Consider the following 23,739-nt stretch of genomic DNA (forward strand, 5'->3'; position numbering starts at 1 on the left):
TCGAAAGCTGTTTATTTAATTATTTTTTAATGTAATTATATTTTGTATTCAATTATTTTTATTTTATTGGTAAAACGCGTTCGTATACCGGGTATACACACTTTAATAGTCTGATTCAGAAGGATGAAATTTCAACATCGTAATTATTTTTATTACGGTATTTCCGCTGACTACGCTTACTCGGAAGAAAACACATCATTTAGTGTTTCGTTTGTATAATATTACATCCGGAGAGTGATACAATGCGGGTACTTGAACAGACAATATACTATTGTTTATCCGCTCTATAGCTCTAACATATTTATTGCATCTAATAATTAACAATATTCAAGTGGTTTTTTTTTCATTAAAGCCTTTTACGAAGGTTTTCTAAATCGGTTTTTACTTTCGGTACACCACATTTGACGCGAAAATATGTGTAAACAAATATGTGGTCTCATTGGTTAATAACCGTAGTGGGGCTCTTCTGTCTTTGATTGCAACGGGAAGTGAAAACATTCTGGATAATAGTTTTCAAGCTGATTTTCGCAACATATTGGATATAGAGAGATATTTATATTAGTAAGTGTTAACTTAGCATAATTTTGAATTGTATAACTTGTGTAATTACAGTGTAAAATGACTGTCAAACCCAATTATGCAGGTTTGTAATGTATTTTCATGGTAGCCAGATCGATTCTAGTAAATGCTATTTTTTAAGTTTGCCGTTTGATGAACGCTTAACGGTAGACGTTTGCAATGAGGCATCGATCTAATCCTTTAGTAAGACGTATTTTGCTTTGCTTGATACAAAGGCTTTGTAAATCGTCAAGGGTCGAAGTAACTTAGCTTTTTATACATATAAGTAGTTATTTTGTTTGTTTCGAATCACCTTTAGTTTTTTGTTATTATGTATCACAAACGGACAAGGGAGGCGGTTTTGGAAGAGGGCTAGCAGCTGGGGGAGGGGGTTACAGCTAATACCGAGTGGCTGTGGCATTTTCAAGCAGTAAGCCATTTTATATTTATATTTCGTTTAGATGAATACGCCCGTTCGGCTCTTCGATGTTTCGCCATCCTTCGTTTTTTTTCAATATGTCAGACGTCGGAATAAAAATTAATTGAAGAAAAACCGTCCACAAATTTGTTTTATTAATTGATCTTCATGATTTTTGGATGTACGAATGTCATTTTCTCTTGTAATAAACAGGATTTTCTCTTGTGTACAGTTAAATATAACATAAATCACTGTTATTGTATTTTTTTCGACCACGCTTTTATCTCTAAAAATTAATTTATTGCCAACATAAAGTTAATTAATCCCTCTTTTGAAACTGATTTTTTAAAGCATATTTTGGGACCTGACTTTCATAAGAAACTATATTATTCCTGTGTTAAAGGGTTTGACACGTAATACCCACCAACGTGTAATAACAATTGTATGTTATAGTTTTATACTGTGTATTATGCGGGACGATGATATAAGTACACCAAAATACTCGACTGTCACATTAGTAAACAACAAATTGTGGACGGTTTTCATTCGATATTGTTTTAATTGCGACCTCTGTGATCTTAAAACACAAAAAAGCAAGGAAAGAAAAATCCCCGTTGACCGAAAGGGCGTTTTCATTAAAACAAGAACTATCTTTAAAAAAGATATACGGCGTTGATAGTTCAATGAATGAGATCAAGGATAGCGAATGTCTTTTTTCTGTGCAGTTCTTAGCTGCATCACACGCAGTACGGGATGATACGCGGAGTTTTCGCGGCTTATTTTACATTATTACATATTGCTGGTCATAAACCTATAGAAACAAAACAGAAAACCAAAAGAAGAATGGAAGTGAAATCAAAACATATGAGTCAACCGGCCACACGCGAAGTATCCGTATTTATAGGCGCGTTCTTCGAACAAACCTGTTTAAGTGGTTTGTCGGACATTGCCATTTGATTCGATTATTAACAGTATCGAGAATCATCGCGCTCATGCTTAATACATTAGTCAATATGGTGGAATAAGTATTGCTAAATTAATCAAAAATAATATTTATCATTGTATTGTTGAAAACACATTAAGAATCTATTATTGACAAACCATAATTATATTGCTGAATATCTTCATTTAACATATTTCTGGTCTAAACAAAATTCCAGGTTACCTAGTTCACGGATAGCGTCTTTATTATATAACGATTATTTTACTGGCCGCGAACTCCGTTGATGACCTGTATATTAACTCGATACCTCGCGGGTTGAACTGCAATCCATTAAAGTGAAGCCTCGCTTCCACTGCTCTTTATACTTTTCCATGTTTACATGTTGACAGGAATATGGACGTAAGTACTCAATATGAGAACATAGCCTTTAAGTATAAACGCTTTTGCGCTGGTAATTCTATGAAAATAAAAGGTCCACGCACAAACTGTATTGATGTCGAGTATTGAGTGAAAAACTGTTCTATCTATTAAGCCTTTTCATTAGAGATAACATTGTTTCATGCAGTAGAACAGTGTTACAAAGACGCGGATATGTTTCCAATGTTCTGCTGGTATACTCAAATCAGCCAATGGAATAAATGAAGTGTATTCATTCGTTCCTAGCCGCGGGAAATTTTATTTGAATTTTATTGGACACTTACAAAGGTCAGGTATGGTGAAAAGCTGGCTTAATACAGCTACGCCGAAAAATAAAAACAAATATAACACACACACACACTGACAAACTATTGTTTGCAGTCATCGTTTTAAAGGGGGTAATTGATCGCTCTCCATATATAAACCAGTGTTTAAGCATCTACACTGCCACATTATTTTTATTTGTATTCATATTATTGTTCATGTTAAGTTTAATCCAATTGTTCTGACTCATATTTAAAGCTGATTTGTAAAATATCATTACAGTTTAAGCATTTGTACAGAAATCTGTATTTGGGAACAATGATATATAATTAATATGTATGTTAGCATTAAATACGTTTCGCAAAATCGAACGATTGCAGGTGATTGGACCTGGGTGGTTTTTGTGAGAGGCAGCTTCTCTTATCGCATTCTTCAAGTCATTGACTCATAACTCATCATGTCAAGGATCTCACCATTTTCTCATTACCAACAGGACATCGGTTTAAAAAATGTGTCGTTTAAACCACACTGTATGTTCATAACAGCAACTTAAGAGATATTAATAACTAAAAGCTCCTTGAGACGCGTTTAAAATCTCTTTTAAAACCAAAAAGTGAGTTATGTAAAAATCTCGTTTAGAAATCGATTTGCAAAATAAAATATTTCATTTTCTCATTCACATTCAATCTGATTTACAAGCCTTTAATATCCTTTAATATTTTATATCAGTGTTCATTCGTAATGCATTAATTGCAACCATGCATGCAATGGGTTTTTCGAAAGTTATGATGGATACAGGTAAGATATTTTCTAAGAAGAAGCGACGAATCATCGGAATACGACGTTTTCCAGATTTTTTACGAATTATGATACATTTGGAATATTTTAAGAATAATATTCGGACTTCTGTAGTCATTCGAGTTGGTTCTGCAGTGAGTTTATCTACTGGTATGTTGTGTTTATGTAAGCAAAGGGTGGATACATTTGCATGCAGTGTGATAAAGCTAATTACAGAAGCACCTCGAGTTTTTGCGCAAACGACGCTGGTACATTAAATACTTGCATGTATTAAAGGCATTACAATTAACCTGTGTAACGTGTTAACATTTAAAATGTGAAACTTTTATAATAGGACACAAAACAACATGTTTGTATCAAGTATTTATATAAAATAAGGATAGAATGCAAAAAATAAAAGTGATTACGTAACCGTTGTATATTTTATTTTGATTGAATTTAATACCGGCCATACGAACTAAAACAAAACAAACCAATACAAGCAAGCTAAAATACGTAAAATGTCGATTATATCAGCAATTAATTAGCACACAGTGATATCTTCTGATTTATTATTAATTACAACGAATGTATAGCGTTTGGACTATTATAAGATTTAATATACCAACATCAAGAGCAGTATAGTTCATAAGGAAGCTTTATGTAAAGGAAACAACTGCTCAAATTGTTTGTTTCTACATTTTTCCTTATTTTAGAAGAATGCATATTGTTTATTTTCGTATTGACACGTGCATTTGCGAATATTGTTTTATTATAAAACGGTGCCTCAGGTTAGTTAAATCAAATTTATATCAAACACACAAACATTGTTATTCATAGTTTCAGGTTCGAAGGCTATGACGACAAAACTATTAAAATTCAGCTACATGCTAAAGCATAATGGTATGTACATACTTGTAGTATTGTTATTTACAAGTCTACTGTATGGTAAAAAAATCTTGTACTTTTACGGAAAATATGAAGTTTTTAATCATATGAGACAGAAGTGTAGTAGGTGCATTATTATGTTCAACAAGTGACATACCGAATAGCCGAACAGTGACATACCGAATAGCCGAACAGTGACATACCGAATAGCCGAACAGCTGCTTAAAAGTATTGTAAGGTATGAATCGTCAGTATATCTGGAAAGATAAAAGTTATACTGATTGTTCACATATACATCAACTACGAAAAGAGCACGTGTAAATTTCATTTGTTGAAGCAAAGAACTTTGTAATGACAATATCATTTGTACGTTAACTCTTTTCAGGTCACGATGGCGAAATCTTCGGCGACCTATGATTTGTGCATAATTTGTGTAGCGATTTTTAAAATTGTTACTGCTCAAACATACCATATCAGTTTTGCGGGACTTCATTGCAAAATGTGCCCACCGGGTACCCATTGGGTAAGTGACTGCAACTCGGACGGGCAGCAAGATAAATGTGAACCCTGTCCTGAAGGATCTTACACGTCCAACTATAACATTGCACATTTGTGTGCGCCGTGTCGCACAGAATGTACAGGACAACACCATGATCGAAACATTGTACAAGTGTCCTGTACAAACATATCTGATTTGAAATGTGCGTGTAAGGAGGGCTATTGGTTGAAACGGCATCATCAGAAATCAACGTGCAGACATGTGTCTTCCTGTCGTCCTGGTTCAGGCGTCCAACGTCAGGGTAAAAATGTTTCTGGCATACTGAGCTAATTATTTGGCATAAAGATTTATATCGACTTATTTTATATTTTGATAATCCGTTGTAAATTTGTTATACTTTTTAACGCATTTGGACTATAAAATATGTATTTCATATGTTAAGAAAGTGGAAGCGTTTGTCAAAATCATCTGAACAATTTACAACTAACACAAAATTGTAAAAAAACGGCTTTAATGCATACCTGAATACTATATCCGCATTTAACACTGACAGCAAATAATAATTCGTGTTCCGGTGTAGCGGACGACAATAGCGACACAACATGTGCCACTTGCCAAGCTGGTTTCACGTTCTCCAACATCACGTCTACGACAGAGCTCTGCAGGGACTGTACCGTGTGCGGAGACGCATATGAAGTTGTCACCAAGTGTACCCCGTTCAATGACACTGTCTGCCAATTGAAAGAGCAACCGTACGGTTAGTGTGTTCAATTTTAAAACGTGTAGTGAATGTTCTTTGTTTTAATCTAGTTGTGACGTACATTTTGAGATATCTTAGATTACTCGTCTAATTATGCGCGCGTGCGCGCGTGTGTGTAATTCCGTATCTTATCAGTATTGGAAAACATATCTGTGTTTGCAGCCCCGTACAAATGTTTTTCGTAAATCCCATCGCATTACGGGAAAGTCTTTCAAAAAGTAAACTAGCATGGTAATTTTAATGATTTTCAATGTATTTTGAAAGGGAACATTTTATAAAAGTATTGATAAAATAAGGCAGTGTAATCATATCAGTAAATCTGTTTCCAGCCTTAATATTTTGAAAACCGATTATTCGAAACCACTATTTTGAAATAACAAATACCCCACGCTATTTATTTCCTCTATTTCAGATATAGTAGAACCGATTGCAGGCCTATCAATTGAAACGGAATTGAGTTCGTCCGCAAGGATAACTTGGTCTATATCAAAGATGACAATGGTTGTTTGCTTTGCTTTATTACAACTTCAATCATTCTAATTGAATCTAAAGGAAAGCTATCATGATTCGTTATCGCGCTTCACATTTTTTGAGTGCAGATTTCGAGGATATACAATACTTTTATGCTTTGTTACCTTGAGTTTATATTTTATTTGACATTAACTTTGTTTCTTTGCTCAATATCTGTCCCGACTTGATTGCTCATTTTTTAGCTCATCTATTTTTTGAAAAAAAAATGTGAGCTATTGTCATCACCTTGGCGTCGGCGTTGGCGTCGGCGTCCGGTTAAGTTTTGCGTTTAGGTCCACTTTTCTCAGAAAGTATCAATGCTATGGCATTCAAACTTGGTACACTTACTTACTATCATGAGGGGACTGGGCAGGCAAAGTTAGATAACTCTGGCGTGCATTTTGACAGAATTATGTGCCCTTTTTATACTTAGAAAATTGAAAATTTTGGTTAAGTTTTGTGTTTAGGTCCATTTTATTCCTTAAGTATCAAAGCTATTGCTTTCATACTTGCAACACTTACTAACTATCATAAGGGGACTGTGCAGGCAAAGTTATGTAACTCTGACTGGCATTTTGACAGAATTATGTGCCCTTTTTATACTAAGAAAATTGAAAATTTGGTTAAGTTTTGTGTTTAGGTCCACTTTTTTCCTACAGTATCAAAGCTATTGCTTTCATACTTGCAACACTTATTAACTATCATAAGGGGACTGTGCAGGCAAAGTTATGTAACTCTGACTGGCATTTGGACGGAATTATGGGCCCTTTATACTTAGAAAATTGAAAATTTGGTTAAGTTTTGTGTGTTGGTCCACTTTTCCCCTAAAGTATCATAGATATTGCTTTCATACTTGGAACACTCGCAAACTATCATAAGGAGACAGTAAAAGGACAAGTTGCATAACTCTGGTTGTCATTTTACGGAATTATGGCCCTTTTTTGACTTAGTAACTTTGAATATATGGTTAAATTTTGTGTTTCGATCCACTTTACTTCTAAAGTATCAAGGCTATTGCTTTCAAACTTCAAATACTTTCATGCTATCAAGAGGTTACTGTACCTGGCAAGTTGAATTTTACCTTGACCTTTAGATGACCTTGACTCTCAAGGTAAAATTATTAAATTTTGCTAAAATTGCCATAACTTATTTATTTATGATTAGATTTGATTAATACTTTGACAAAACTACTCTTACCTGACATACCACAATAGACTCCACCCAAACCATCTCCCGTGCCCCCCCTTCCCCCCCGATTTTTTTTTTGAAACGGTTAAAAAAACACAAATATTTATTTTTATTATTTTATTTTTGAAATACCGTCCAGCCATAGCACCCAAGGATACCCTCTTCCCCCCCCCGAATTTTATTATTATTTTTTTGCATTTTTTTCGCATTTTTGGAAGATAATGTAATAAATGTCCACACCCCCACACCTTTACACCCCTCTTCACTCCACCTCTCCCTCCTTTGTGATTTAAATTGAGAGTCCTTTCACCTTTAAAAAGAAAATAGATGAGCGGTATGCACCCGCAAGGCGATGCTCTTGTTCTAAAATGATATCATTTTGATGCATTAAAGTATCGCTAGTTCGTCGCTGTAAATACTTTTTTTTAAATATACGTAGTTATATCAGTTGCTTTATTAATTTGGCTATAAAGGTGTTTTTTTTAATACATGCCTGTACTATCTATTGATTCGCATTTATTCTTTTATTTTAAACAATCTCTGTATAAATGCTTGATCTCAAACATGTTTATTGCTGTCAATTTTTAGCTCGGCTGTTTTCGGAGAAAACTCGAGGTATTGTCATAGCCAGTTCGTCGTCCGCCGTCTGCCGTCCGCCGTCCGCCTCCGCGTCGTGCTAAAACCTTGACATTTGTCTCTAAAAATCAAAGTGCTTCCACCTACAACTTTGAAACTTCGTATGTAGATGCACCTTGGTGAGTTCTACACGCCACATCCGTTTGTGGGTCACTAGGTCAAAGGTCAAGGTCACTGTGACCTCTAAAAAAATAATTCTGACAAGCTTTCATTAATTCAAAACTGCACCCGCAGCCGAGCGTTGGCACCCGTTATGCGTTGCTCTTGTACATATTTGTTCTCACGATTGATTCACCAATATTCATGAACGTAAACATATTAAATCATCTTCAAGTGCATATGAAAATCTTCAGTTTGTATGAAGCAGACATTGAACAAAGTATTTTTATTTTGTTTTATATAACGCCCGTTACTGATGTTCCTTAACATTACTTTGAATTTTGTTATTCTAAAACGACGTTGAATTCACAACTGGAGTAAATTTCGGAACCTGATAATTTACCATAATTATATTATACAGCTATGTGCGAAGAAATAAAACAATTGTTCAGTCTAGTTAGTCAGCTCAATCGTACCAAAATCAAACATTTACATTAGACATGCATGTTATGCACTTCGTATTGCGTTAAGTTTACGACGAGAAAATACAACATTCGTTGATCGTAATGGTTATCCAATTTCGTCACCGTATAGTATGGTTTGTTGACGAAATGTAGCTCGCAAACATGATGCTGACCTTTTATGCATAGAGATTATTTAAGTACCTTACTGACGTACTTCATCAGTTTCTGTGCGTATGTTAGTTGATATAGCTAAAGGAATATCTCACTAACTGATATGTTTTCACGAATCTCGTGAAACATATGCACACACAGAGTACTTTGATGAATAAGAGTTTTTCATTATCGTTATCGAGTACAAAAAGAGTTGCCTCCGTTGATGAAGCGAATCGGCTTTGTCTATAATTGATGACCTTGATTGATACACCCTAACACTATTCAATAGGAGAATACAAAGTTATTTTGTTTGTCGTTGAACAGTTACGTACTGTTATATATTTTAATATTTGATTTTTATCAAAGTAAGTTTTTCATAGCGTATTTCAGTGAACTTTGAACAGAATTAATGTAGTTTTTAGTTGTTCGAAGGACCAACTTAGGTAAATAGTCATGTTTTGAACATCGGTATGCTGGCTACTACTATTCACGAAATCATACTCAACCAGCTTCCGCGCCGAGAAAGAGTTCGCGTCGCGGAAGAGTATACTTTGCATAACATTTTTGCCAAATGTAAATAGTCCAATAGATGCATCCGCGAAGACGCAGCGGGACTTCCATAATGAACGCTAAAATACACATGCATAACTAAGTCTATTAATAAGGAAGAAAAACTACCGAAAAAGTATGATATAATGACAAGACGGATTTCGTTTCATTATCAAACCACAAATGTTTGCCGTAATCATCCAAAATGATCTTCCAAGACGGACCTTACGTCCTCCCTTGGCAAGAAACACCGTCTCAATGGTTTTGAGTGCCTACTAGACTGGTCCTTGTTGGCTTCTCTTGCATTGAGAAGAATTGTATTGTTGCTGTGTTTAATCGAAACAATAAGCACACACAGACAACCATAAACTTTATGATCAAATGAATATCTTTGTAACAATGTGGTCCATGCGATCTGCGACACCAAATGTTTGACTGCGTATAAACCAAGACAAGTCAAGACAAGACAGGCGTTTTATTCGAGATCAGTATACAGTATATTAATACAACCATCGCTCGTCCTCACGAAGTGCACCACGTTTTCTGAAAACCATAATTCTAGCTTTGGAACTTCTGACATCTAAACTCGATGTGTTGCAATAAATTGCCAGATTATGTAAATGTGTTTGTAATTCTTGGGGCCTAAAATCACCATATCATCTGCAAAACGTAAAACCGTCGACATTAGCATACAGCTAAATACCAGCATGTGAATTATTTGATAAAAACATTTCTTACTCCTCTAAAAACAGAGACACTAGCGAAGGGGAGACCTACTCGCCTTGTCTTAAGCCGACATAATGATCGAAGAATACGGAAAGACTATTACATTGCTTAACTCTTTATTTGACATGCAAATACATAATATTAATAAAAAGCAAAACGTAACAACGTATGTCAGAATTGTATCATTGATATCAAAGCATCTTTGAAGATAATTACATGCTTCATATATTCGTTTACTTTATGCGGATAATGTTGGATAGCAGACAATTATGAAAAAATGGCATCCGAAGGGGACAAACTGTAACAAAAACCAAACTGTGCATCAGAAATAAGGTTGTATTTTTTCACAAAACGATGTTATTAAAACATTAAAAATAGTATTAAATAACAACTCAGTAATGTAATACCTCTGTTGTTTGCAAAAGAACTACGATCACCTTTTTACCTGTCCAATAATAATTCTATCCGCCCAATTTTCCGGAAAAACACCCGAAACAAATATTGCATTATCTTTTTTTAATATTTGACGAGAGCATATCACTACATTCAATGAAATACTCATTTTATGACTTTAACGACTTTTACATCACAGAAAAGTTTTCGAGAGACAGGCGTCATACGCTCATAAAACAATCGCAATTATTTTTCATAACTAACTGTGGCTTGTAAACAATAGCTATCAAACCAGTCTGCAGGCTAAGCAACTGACGACGGGTAAACAAAAAGTGTATTACGATTTGAATCGTGTTCTGAAAAAACTGGGCATAATGCATGTGCGTAAAGTGGCGTCCCATATTAGCCTGTGCAGTCCGCACAGGCTAATCAGGGACGACACTTTCCGCCTAAATTGGATTTTTGCTATGAAGAGACTTCATCTAAACGATTAATGTCATAAAAGCGGAAAGTGTCGTCCCTGATTAGCCTGTGCAGACTGCACAGGCTAATCTGGGACGACACTTTACGCAAATGAATTATGCCCAGTTTTCTCGAACACGACTCATTTGTAAAAGATTGTGCACATAGTGACTTAACGACGTCTTTGGGGAGAGACATAAACCACTGATTTACAACGTCATTTATACAAGTTGAGTGAATTCTTTATGTTTAATTATCTAATTGTTTGGTAATCGATTATAAGCCGTTTTTTTTAAATCATCCTTAAAGTTTAACAAATACACATGGTTATAGCTGAGATCACCTCATGGGAACGGTCGATTCAACGAATTCAGTGTTTAAACCACTTTAATGGCGCGCTAAACCTCACACTCAAAATAATAAGCAATAAAATAGAATTTAATTTAGATTTGATTTACTTACGCCTTAATTACATTCGATTGGTGATTGTCGGCTCGGGTACTACTTACATGTACCCCGGATACTTATAAGTATACAAATGTACTTACATGTACCACGGGTACGATTAATATACTAAAACTAATATTGGGCCGTCAGGTAAAGGAGAAGTTTAATGTAACTTACATAAGAAAACAATTTCTAATCATTAACTGTTGGTTTGGTGGAGGTTTTGCGTTGAAATGTGTGTGAAGTCGAGCGTGCTGTCTCACAATCCGATCATAGCTATCTTTACAAAAACATACTTGAGTTTAATATGTCATAGGGTATTACAATCATCCAATATACATCAGTTAGGTGGTGCTTCCTTAATCGTGTGCATGTTGTACGCATGATCGTTATCTGAATACGTATACAATCAACAAGTTCGTATGTATATCATTCGAGATATTTACGACTTCAGATAGTTTAAGTCCCCGTTCGCTGAGATATATATGGGCAGAATCGTAAGAAAAATTCTTTTTATTGAGGATATCACTGAAAATCCGGTTGAAATCGGTTGAAAACAAACAATATAGCGATTTTTATTTTGGGGTCAAGAACGAAAACGACCTAACTAATATTCATGATTCGACACGTTAATTCAAACCTAAACAAACAAAATTGCGGATACGGGCGAATTTAGCGGAGAGCATGTAAGAACAAATGCAAATACATCTGTTACAGACGGAAACTGCGTTGCAACACTATGTTTTTTGATGAATCTATGTTTTTATATTCTATATGCTAATAGTATTTAGCGTAAGCTAAATATAGATATAATTTGCATAACTCGCGACGCTGCAATGATTTTCGCCTATTGCATGTATTTATGATCATTTATATATTATTTAATCGATTCAAAACCGATTTTGACCAGGTTTTCGATGTCAACCTCGAAAAAAATAATATTTTGCAATGAATGTATGTAAAGTTTATTTCTCGCGATACGATTTATATGCAAAACATCGATCTATTCCGCGAACGGGGACTTTAAGACGAGAGCAATTAAATAACATCAGGTGATTCATCCTAGCTAGCGTTATGTAAAAATAACCGGAATAGTTAATTTCTGTGAAATTCTACCTACGCATTGCAGAAAGAGTCGAGAAAAGTCAATACGAAGTACACGCCTATATACAAAGATGGTTCAAATTAGAACACGAAACAATGTCACAGAGTAAATGCTACGCATACTAAATTATTTTGAATAGCAGACCTGGATCTTATTACAAAAGCATTATCTGTATAAGTATTGTTTTTTATGCAAATTTGCTAGTTCTAAGTAAGCATTTAGAGGATTTAAATACAAAGTAAAGTATTATAAAAATAGCCATGTGAGTCACGGACATAAACGATTGTAAAATACCCTTGTGTTTATATACTTGACAGGTGTGTATATTGTGAATCATAATCTTGAGTCATCGTCATATTGGGTAATTCGTTCGTTATTTCAAAAATATATTTTTTTACACTGATGTATGATACAATGTAATATGTATCAGTAGAAAATTAAATTAAACGATGCGGTAGAAAATGACGATACCATAGTCTACTGGCGAAAAGTATTCTATTGATCACTTGTTAGTACGTAGTAATATGTTCTCATGATATCATCAAATATAAAAGTTAACATAAAATGCACATAGTATCAATAAAATACCACATACACAAAATATGCCCTGATTATTGTTTGAACTGGTTGTATGCCGCCATCATACTCGCAACTCTCATTAAACGCATAACTAGGACACCATATATTTTAATGCTATTTTTGGCAACACGTCAAACGCGGGAAACCGGGCTTACGTGTCCTTTTTAATACCTTGTCGTTCGTCGACCGCTTATTGGAATTATTTATTTGCCAATTAGTAGACGTTAACAAAAATATACATTGCTTATTAGTATTATTAGCATACTAATACAAGGACCACAATGGAAATAAGAGTTCGCTCTCTTTTTTGTGCTATCCTTGGTACTGTGTTGCGTGACAAGGTTAATACTCATGTTTGTATTTTAATGTATTATTTTATGAATGCAACATGTTTGTTAATTGTGTTTGCACCATGATACCGAAATAAATCTATCTATCTAGCATATGCATCCACATTAAATGCGTAAGATAATCCACTCTCCATTTTGGTTTATTTTACATAAATATAAACAACATGATAATAAATTGCCACCTGTCACAATAATATGTTTTAACAATGAGATTGTTTCCAACAACTTTTGTGTAATACGTTATGTACACTTATTATTATTGTACACTCACTTTTCTTTTTCACGTGACCTTTTGAAATGTATGATATAACATGGCTAAGACAGACGATGTACTATGTACACGTCGAAATAAAGTTCTGTTCTGTATAATGTCTGCAAAAGCGAATACGTGTATTCTACGAACTATACTATGTCTGGTTTAACGAAAACACGAACACGCATAGATATAATATATCTTTTAACAATTAAAAGACGCGTACCATTGTAGTTCCGTGGTATTTTGACGGCCTGGGCGTAGTATGATATATTATACTCTTATAATGCATATGACTTGGCGATATAAATATAGCACAAACGATGAATCATGGGTAAAACTGGAATTCTTAGCAAAACACGAGTTCTATCTAAACCTAGGAATACATTTGTTCTTGAGATATATTTTGGTAAGTTTTTTTTTAATATGAAGGCAAATATGATATATTATTTATTTAGGATTTCCTAGTCAACGCGCATTTTGTTTAATGTATTTAGATATATCTCACCTCCTACAAAAATGACCTAATACGATTGGCGTAGAGCGGTCACGTGCCCATGGGGTATTTTCCATACACCCCGAATAATTTCCATTCAACCCGAATAATCGAGTAGTCGGTGATTATACTCTTATAATGCATATGACTTGGCGATATAAATAAAGCACAACTATGAATCATGGGAAAACCGAAATTCTTAAAGCAAAACACGAGTTCTTTCTAAACTTAGGAATAAGTTTGATCTTGAGATATATTATGGTAAGTTCTTTTCTTATATGAAGGCAAATATGATATATTATTTATTAAGGATTTCAAAGTTAACGCGCATTTAGTTTTCATATACATTTGTGGCATTTTCGGTTTCATTTTTCTGCACCCCGAATAATGTTCATACTATATGTTCATTACTAGATAAACTAACATCACATTATCAGCGACGATATCCGCTACTGTAACATATATATATATATATATATATATATATATATATATAAATACTATCGTCACCTTAGGGCGAAGTGCGCAAAAACACAGCACTTTGGCGATGTTTTTTAACTTCTTTAAACTTAGTTTATATTTAATAACAATCTCATAATTAAATAATTTATGAGAAAAACATTGTAAAACTATGAAAAAATATTTTAAATTTTGCACAATTATATGTTAAATTTCTAAATTTTCATTTTCGACTTAATTCTATTTCTACCTAATGCCAAAAAACCCATATAGAAATTTCACTTTATCTCTTCAATGCACTTGGGAGAAGGGAACTTAATACCGAAAACATACTAATTTACGCTCTACTTCTCTAAGACTGTTGATAAATTTAGCAAAAATAAATATTTAAATGATAAATTATAAATAAAAATATATTCTGCCGATACACGTCTGTAAACGTAACAGCATAATTTTATTATGCGTTTATGATAATTTTCTTACAATTTAATATAATATTTAATATTTATAATATTTATGTATTATCCGCGTGCTGATTTTTCTCTGATCTAAAAATAGAACACATACACTAAGTAAATGTTAGGAATTAGGGTGCACTCAGATATATACGTTTATTTTTTAGATTCAATTGCTCTGTTCGATCGCGACCTCGGCGATGCATTAAATTTATCCAAGTATTGTGTGCTTTTTGTTGGTTACTTCAGACGTTTGTGGAACATTCAAGATCTTACATTTATTTCGACTCACCTATGGTCGGTGTTGTGCTAAACCGTTACGACATTGCTTTGCACGAATGAATCAGTGTACGCCTTTTACTTCTGCTTTATTATTTGTTTACAGTTTAGTGCTTGCATTTATTGCGCCTAATTTACCTCACATTTACTTATCACGTGATGCTTCGAATAGCCAATTACCTTTATGGTTAATATTCTTATCAATGTAAGTGTAATTACAAATATTATATAAATTCTAATTTTGATAACTGAATAAGTTCTTTGGTGGATTTTGATTAGCGTCTCTATAATGATGGCCAGCTAATGGTTAAAACAAAAACAAAACGAAACAACGTAAAAAACGACATTGAATAAAAGTGTGGTCATCTGCTATGAACGTTCATTAAATACATAGCATTGCGAATTTAAAACTATTTGAGAGATCCCGAACCTCACACTTAGCCCAGCGATATAAAACACACATAAGTGTGAATATTCTTTTGTAATACAAATTGAAAGGCAATAAAAGAGAGCATATAAATAATTTAATAACGGCTATATTAATCAATGGTTAGAAGAAACCACAGCATCAGAGTTATAGTTTTCTGAGGCACGATGCAATGAACGAAATAACAAGTATCAATTTTTCTTTTCGTTTGAACAAAAAAAAACACAAAAAAACGCGTCTGCTAATTTATTTGATGCATTTATTTGGTTTTCACTTACGCCAGTATTGTATCGAAGTATATGACAACGCATTCTCTTACTGTCGTAAAAATAAGACCTCTCGATATAAGATTTAACGATATTTAATAAATGTATACTTTATGATTATACTTTAAGAAGAAGAAAAAACAGACAAACAAACATAACAGTGCACTCACACATATTGTGTATTAACTATTATACATAATACGGGTTCGATACATACAATATTCTCATTTGTACAAAATATTTGTTCTGATATCGCATAATTGGTATGCAATTGTCAAAAATTGTACGCCTGAATATTCATATACGGCTATAAACAAGCATGTTGCAATATACATATATTTTGCCATACAAGTTTTATAATTTCGCTTGCATCTTTCTATTTCTATGCATTTGTAGGCATTTGAAGGGAATTTTAAACACAGCACTGACCGCAGTTTTATCTGATATTTTGTGATGCTATGCAATGTAGGACCATAGGCGGATCCCCTAAAATCGCCAAAGTAAAGTCAATTCATTTGATGTTTAACACTTAACTAGATCTTAATCACCTATTTAAACATGTCAAAGCATTCAACATCACTATAATCGTGGCGCTTCCGGGGAGCTTTGCCCCCCTGGACCCCCAAAACGATAAACTATGCACTTTTTGGCATTAAAAGAAGGTACTTTGATGAAAGTATATAAGGCGTGACATGGTCGAGAAGTGGTTGTCAAAGCCTTCAAAATCACTAAAATCGTGGAGCTTAGGGGGGGGGGGGGGGGGTTGGGGCTTCGCCCCCCTGGACCCCTATCAGGACTATGCCCTGCACCCACCAGAGGTTCTAGCGGCCCCCCTGGACCACCAGCAAAACTTTGAATATCCCGCCCCCACCCCAAACCAGAAATCCCGGATCCGCCCCTGTGGACGGGTTGTTGTTTTGAAAATCTTTCTAGGGAAGCATATTTGTTTACATGTGTATACCCTGTATTTTTTGTACCCAAATGTTTTTTCGTACCCAAGTTTGTTTTGGCATACTTTGTACCCTGAAGTTTTGTGTTTTGTTACCGTTTTCTAAATTATGTATCTTGGTGGATTTGAGCAAATAATACAAGTATTTGTCCAGCGTAAAGAAGCCTGTACGTCAGGTATACCCTTAACACAGTATTGAGTTGAGGTACCTGACAGCTTTCATGTTTGTCGTCGGTTAATTGACAATCAATTTATATAAAGTAAATAGTCTATAAAATTGATCTTGGCAACAAAAATGTTCACACCTTAAAAAGGCACTTCACCATTTAAACTGATGTTAAATTTAATCCCAACTGCTTAGTTGAAGTAGTTTATTAATGTTTATGTTGAGTCATTTTAATACTGAAATAACTTTGCATAAAAATAAATCAGTTTCGTTAACACATGTTTTCTCTTATAATCACATGTGTAAACACGTATGTCCGAAAAAAGCATTGTCAACAATCTTGTTCATTTTTAGATCTGCTTATTCATTCTTAGAAAGATATTTTATTATTATGTATTTTTATATACATTTCCAGCATTAGGTTGCATTTTCCACAGTGTGCAATTGCTGGAAGAAAAAAAGCAACGTATAAATACAAAGTTTTGTGCTTTCATTTCATTATATTACGGGCTTTTTGCAGCAATATGAAACACGTTTTAGCTTCTGATTATTTCCCGTAAGAATGTGTTTTGTTTTCTACGCAAACAGTATTATGTCGAAGTATATGAACGCATTCTCGTTATGGTGTCAGATTAAATATCGTCATATAAAATGTAACGACATATAATAAATGTAGATTTTATGATGATTTTTTATATAAAAATAGAACAAACGTAAAACATATTCACGCAAAGTGTAAATTGACTTGATTCACTACTTATTTTTCAATAAATAGTAACCTCTTAGCATTGTTCCTCTCATTTGTACGAAATATATCGCCCTGTTCTTATGTAATATGCATACAATGTACGCCTGAACACATATATGGTAGTCAAATAAAAATGCATGTAGGAATATATACATTTTATTATAATAGTTCATTATTTTGCTTGCATGAACAAACGGATACTTTCTATGTGTGAGTATTTCCAGCATTAGGGGGAATTTTAAACAAAGCGCTTTTTAGAACATATTCTGTGGTTGCATAATTTTTCTGTTCGTTTATACCCTGTAATCTGTTCATGACCATGTTTTATGATCAGAATGCATATACCGTTTTCTAAATATGCATTCATTATATAATATTATTGCATAAACTCTATCTATAATGCCCTCTGGCGGGATGCAGAAACTTGGCAAAAAGAGGGCTTTAACGGGAGAAATCATGTATTAACAATGCGATTCACGTGCCGATCAAGCGCTGTTATGTGTTTTACATATCCATAATCTGGTCTACGCGCAGTTACTTCCCTTCTCCAGCCTTCGACGACTTTCCAAGCATAAATGGGGAACTGAATAAGCATCAGTTTCCACATGCATGCAGGGATAATGACTATTTCAATCCACTTTTCAAGTTACTATATCACCTGCACTCTCTTGACAACAGCTTTATTGTATTGGCAACGTCATTGAAGTTAAGGTTATTTACTCAACACTTTCAAAAGACTATGCTGTAAATGTAAGTGTTTATGTACCTTCAACGTTCCTGCTGTAAATTCCAAAATAATTCCTCATTTCTTACTTTACGCTGCTGCATTTCAACTTTGCATTAATCCACTGTTTAAACACATTTTTAATCGAAAACTGCCCACCGAAGGTAAAGCCTCGTCATTTCGTATGATGACCGAGTGAGGCATATCTAAAACACAACCTTGAACTGTATTTAAATAATCGAATTATTTTGTCGATGTCGTATGAACAAAATATTGTTTTCAATGTTATTTAAAATTATTTTGGTATGTGTGATTTGTTTATGCAATAATAGCGAAAATACCCATTTTCTCGGACATGATCATCTGCCGGCGCTCTCAAAATCCGTTCCTGCCCTCGTGCCTGCGGGCGCTCTCAAAATCCGTTCCTGCCCTCGTGCAGCGCACTCGGGCAGTAACGGATTTTTCGAGCGCCCGCAGACGATCATGCCCTCGAAAACGTGTATTATCCCTATAGTAAAACTCTAGTTGCTCCAGCATTTATTTAGGATAGAAAAATCATATTTTAAAGTACATGTAATCTATGTGATCATAAACGTAAACACAATTCCAATAGTTGTTACATCTTTTACATATTTTATTTCAGTTTTCGTGAATGTATAATTATGCATCATGATGGATTTCAACATAGCATACAGCATCGTTTGTCCAACGAAAAAGAGTCTGTACTATGGGGATGCCCTTAACACAGCATTAAATCGAAGTACGTGAAAGCTTTTGTTTTTGTCGTCGGATGATTTAAGTTCAATTTTTATAAATAAATTAGTCTATAACAACGCATTTAGAAATAAAAACATTCAACCTGAAATAGAACATCACCATTTAACTAGATGTTAAATAACAAATCCAACTGCTAAGATGAAATAGTTTATTATTTTTTATGTTTCGTCATATTAATACTGAAATAAATTTGCATAAAATTAATCTGTTTCTTAAACAAAGTTTTTTTTTATAATCACATCTGATTATTCATTCTCAGACATCTAGTTTTATTATTATGTACTTTTATATACTTTCCCAGCATTAAGTTGCATTTTATACAGTGTGCAATGTTATGTTTGGTTTTATAAATTCATACTGACTTGAAGAAAAACAACATATGAAAACAAACATTTGTGTTGTCATTTTAGTATATTAAGGCCTTGTAGCAGCAATGTGATCACAATTTTAGCTTCCGCTAATTTCTGACGCATTTATTTGGTTTTCTTCTGAAACAGTATTATGTCGAAGAATATGAACGCATTCTCTTTATGGAGTCAAATTATAATAGCTGGACATGACAATTAACGATATATATTAATGTAGATTTTATGATTTTATCAAACACCCAACAGAAAACTAACATCATATTCACGCATATTGTAAATTGTCTTCATTCACTACTTACATGTTCTCCATAAATAATTTCATCATAGCATTGTAACTCTTCTCATTTAAACAAAATACTGATTCTGTAATCGATCTACTCTTATGTGATATGCATAATAGTTACGCCTGAATATACATACATGTACATGGAAGGCAAGTAAATAAACTTGAAGGAATATATACATTTTACCGAAATAGTTTAATGTCTGTGTTTATCCAGCATTAGTGGGATTTTTAAACAAAGTGTTTTGTGAAGTATTCTAATGTAAAACTTCCGCTGCTCCAGCAGCACAGCATTCCCATCAATAACATTTAAAACATATTCTGGGGTTGCATACTTTATGTTTACACATGTTCATCCTGTAATCCATTCAGGACCATGTTTTTTGTTCAGCATGCCTATAGCGTTTTCTCAACATGCTTTCATTATATAAGAGTAAAAGTCTAGTTGCTTCAGCGTTTATTTAGGATAGACATGTTATGATTTAATGTACATGTAATTTTTGATAATATACGTTAACATTAATTCAAAAGTTGTGATATCTTTAATAATATTTATTACCGTATTCGTGCATGTTTAATTATGTACCATGATGGTGTTCAGCATAGCATAGTTTCTCCAACGAAAAGGAGCCTGTACTATGGGTATGGCCTTTAATCAGCATTAAATCGAAGTACATGAAAGCTTTTATTTTTGTCGTCTTTCAAAACATCTTCGTGGGGTTTTATAACTTTTGTTTGGTCGTGTATACCTTGTAATCCCTTCAGGACCATGTTTTATGGTCAGCATGCATTTAACGTTTTTTAAATATGCCATCATTATATAAGAGTAAAACTCTAGTTTCTCCAGCCTGTATAAAGGATACAAATGTTATATTTTAAAGTACATGTTATTTCTGATCATGTACGATAACAAAAATCAACAGATTTGATAACTTTTATAAATTTTATTACCGTTTTTGTGAATGTATATTTACGTACCATGCTGGGTTTAAGCATAACATACAAGTACAGTCAAACGTAAAGGAGGCCTTACTATGGGTTAGCCCTTTAATCAGCATTAAGTCGAAGTACCCCGAAAACTTTTTTGTTTCTCGTCGGATAATTTATGTTCATTTTATAAAAAAAATAATCTAAAACAATGATTTTGGCTACAAAAACGTTTACACCTTATATAGCACATTTCCATATAAAAAGATGCAAAATTAAAAATCCAACTGCTGTTATTTTTATGTTCAGCATGCCTATATCGTTTTCGCAATATGCGTTAATTAAAAAAGGGTAAAACTCTAATTGCTCCAGCGTTTATTTAGGAAATAAATACAATGTTTTAAAGTACACGTAATTTCTGATTATGTATGTTAACAAAATCCAAAATGTTGTTATATCCTTTATTTATCTTTTAACTGTTTTCATGAATGTATAATTATGTACCATGATGGATGTCAGCACAGCATACACGTATTTTTGCAAAAAGGAGCCTGTACTATGGATATGCCCTTAAATCAGCATTAAGCAGAATAATATAAAAGCTTTCATTGTTAAACATCTCAATTATTCAGGTTTGATTTATACATAAACATATATATAACAACTATTTGTGGCAACAACACCGAATACAAAACATAAAGCACTTCAACATTTGAAGATATGTCAAATTAAAATCCGATTACAAAGCTGTTTGTTTATTTAATGTTTCGTCTAATGCAAACTAAAATTAATTTGCAAGCATTATTTTTTCAACAAATGCTTTCTTTTACAATCATATTTGTAATCACAGATGTCGGGAAGACAGCATCGCCAAGAATCTAGTTAATAATTAGATCTGATAAGTCATACTCAGACGGATAACTTTTTGTATATATTTTGCAGAGTTTTCAGAATTAAGTTGCAGTTTTACCTAGTGTACAATGTTAGTTTTGGTTTGTTCATACGGACTTGCTTGAGGAAAACAATATCCTTACACAATTTTTTTACCGACAATATTTTAGAGTAAGCACGTGTTTCAGCAACGTGATCGAAGTGTTAGAGTCTGCTAATTGAATTGATGTATTTAATTTGTATTTTGTCAAAAATCAATTGATGTTACATTATCGATATATGATAAATGTACATTTTGATTTATGATGTTATGTTTAGTGAGAGACGACACACATGCACACGTTTACGCATATTTCAAATGGACTTAAAACAATACTTATTTTTTTACTACTTTAATAATATCGCTTCAATGGATGCATTTCTTTTATCTATTTGTATTCATGTTCAGTATTGGGAGGGAATTTTAAATAAAGCGCTGATAAAAGTTTTGCTCCAATTTTGTCTTGTATTTTGTAATGTTTACATCGCAGCTTTCTGTTCAGGAAATTGGTCTATTACAGTGGAGAGCCAGCTCATTCGTGAGAGTTTTCTAAAGGTATCATGATCTTTTAAAACAAATAAGTATTTTTCAGTAAAGTGCAACCGCAATATGAAGTCCCCACACTGATCCGACATTTGTCTAGCCGTTCAAACGCGCGGTTGCACTTTACTGAAAAAATACTTATTTGTTTAAAAAGATCATAAAACCTATAGAAAACTCTCAAGAAATAGCGGGCTCTCCACTTTATCCCATTAAAAATGGTAAAATATTTAAAAAGAGATCCTTAAAAATGTTAACTGGGTCGCGCTTTATTCTCCCAACACAGATCCGAAAAAGTCACGTGGTATAGGCACCGTGTTAATGCTAATAAAGCGTCATACTGATACAACACATATTAAGATTTCTTTCGTTAATATCACTAAAGTCATTTAAACATTTACATTCATGATATTTATTCTTGTAAATAAGGATATACATTAAATGTTTTTAAATAATTTCTGAACATGTGTGTCAATAATTTTCTAAATGTTTATGATTTGTTACCGTTAATGTAAAAGTATTTGTCCAACAAAAAGAAGCCTGTGCTGTGAGTATGGCCTTAAAGCATAATTAAATCGTAGAATCTGAAAGCTTTCATTTTTGTCGTCCGAATAAGGCAAGGTCAATTCGCATCAAAAAATAAAATAATATAAGAACGATTGTGGGAAAAGGACCGAACAGAAGTAAAATAGCACTAAACAATTTAAACAGATGTAAATTTAAAATCCAACTGTAAAGTCGAAATAGTTTTTTTTGTTTTGTCTTATGCATGTTTAAATAACTTTACAACCAAACATTTCTTATTTGTATTTTCTATTTGTACAAAATATTGGTTCTGATATCGCCTTATTCTTATGCAATAAGAATTGAATAACCGACAAGGTTATACAAACGCATGTTGAAAAATATATACTGCCTTACAAGTTTAATAATTTCGCTTGTATGGACGCACTGCTTCTTTCTATGTTTATGCATTTAAAACATTTGGAAAAAAAATAAACAAAGCGCTTGCTGCAGTTTACTGCAGTTTTGTCGTGTAATTGTAATGTTTTGCATTTCAGCTTTCTGGTCAGGCAATGTATCACTTCCCTCACACGGACTAGTTACAATGAAGTAGGGATTGGTGTTCTGAAAATATTTCTAGGGAGGCATAATATTTGTTTACACGTTTATACCCTATAATACAGTCTGGACCAAATGTAAGGTCCAGTATGCGATATGACACATTTAAACTACCAATCTCTAGTTGCTCAAGCGTTTATTTATGATTGTCATGTTATGTTTTAAAGTACATGTAATTTCGTATCATGTACGTTAGCAAAATTCTAAAAGTTGTGAATTTGTTTAATATATGTATAACCATTTTCGTGAACGTTAAATAATGTACCATGCTAGATTTCATCATAGCATAACAGTATTTGTCGAACGAAACGGAGCCTGTACTATGGGTATGCCCTTAAATCAGCATTAAGTCGAAGTACCTGAAATATTGAATACCTGAATATT

The 23,739-nt window shown here is 33.5% G+C and overlaps 1 long non-coding RNA gene across 2 annotated transcripts; it reads left to right on the forward strand.

The window, feature by feature from the left end:
* Window positions 1-378: 378 nt before the first annotated feature.
* Window positions 379-7,139, forward strand: LOC127845293 (uncharacterized). 2 transcript variants are annotated; one of them, XR_008033165.1, is made up of 5 exons: window positions 379-561; window positions 4,218-4,280; window positions 4,651-5,065; window positions 5,345-5,521; window positions 5,937-7,139. It is a non-coding gene; the product is annotated as an uncharacterized LOC127845293 (long non-coding RNA). The 2 variants fall into 2 exon arrangements; XR_008033166.1 differs by lacking the exon at window positions 379-561 and adding an exon at window positions 616-988.
* Window positions 7,140-23,739: the final 16,600 nt, after the last annotated feature.

Source organism: Dreissena polymorpha, chromosome 9 (assembly GCF_020536995.1).
Source record: "Dreissena polymorpha isolate Duluth1 chromosome 9, UMN_Dpol_1.0, whole genome shotgun sequence".
NCBI lineage: Eukaryota > Metazoa > Mollusca > Bivalvia > Myida > Dreissenidae > Dreissena > Dreissena polymorpha.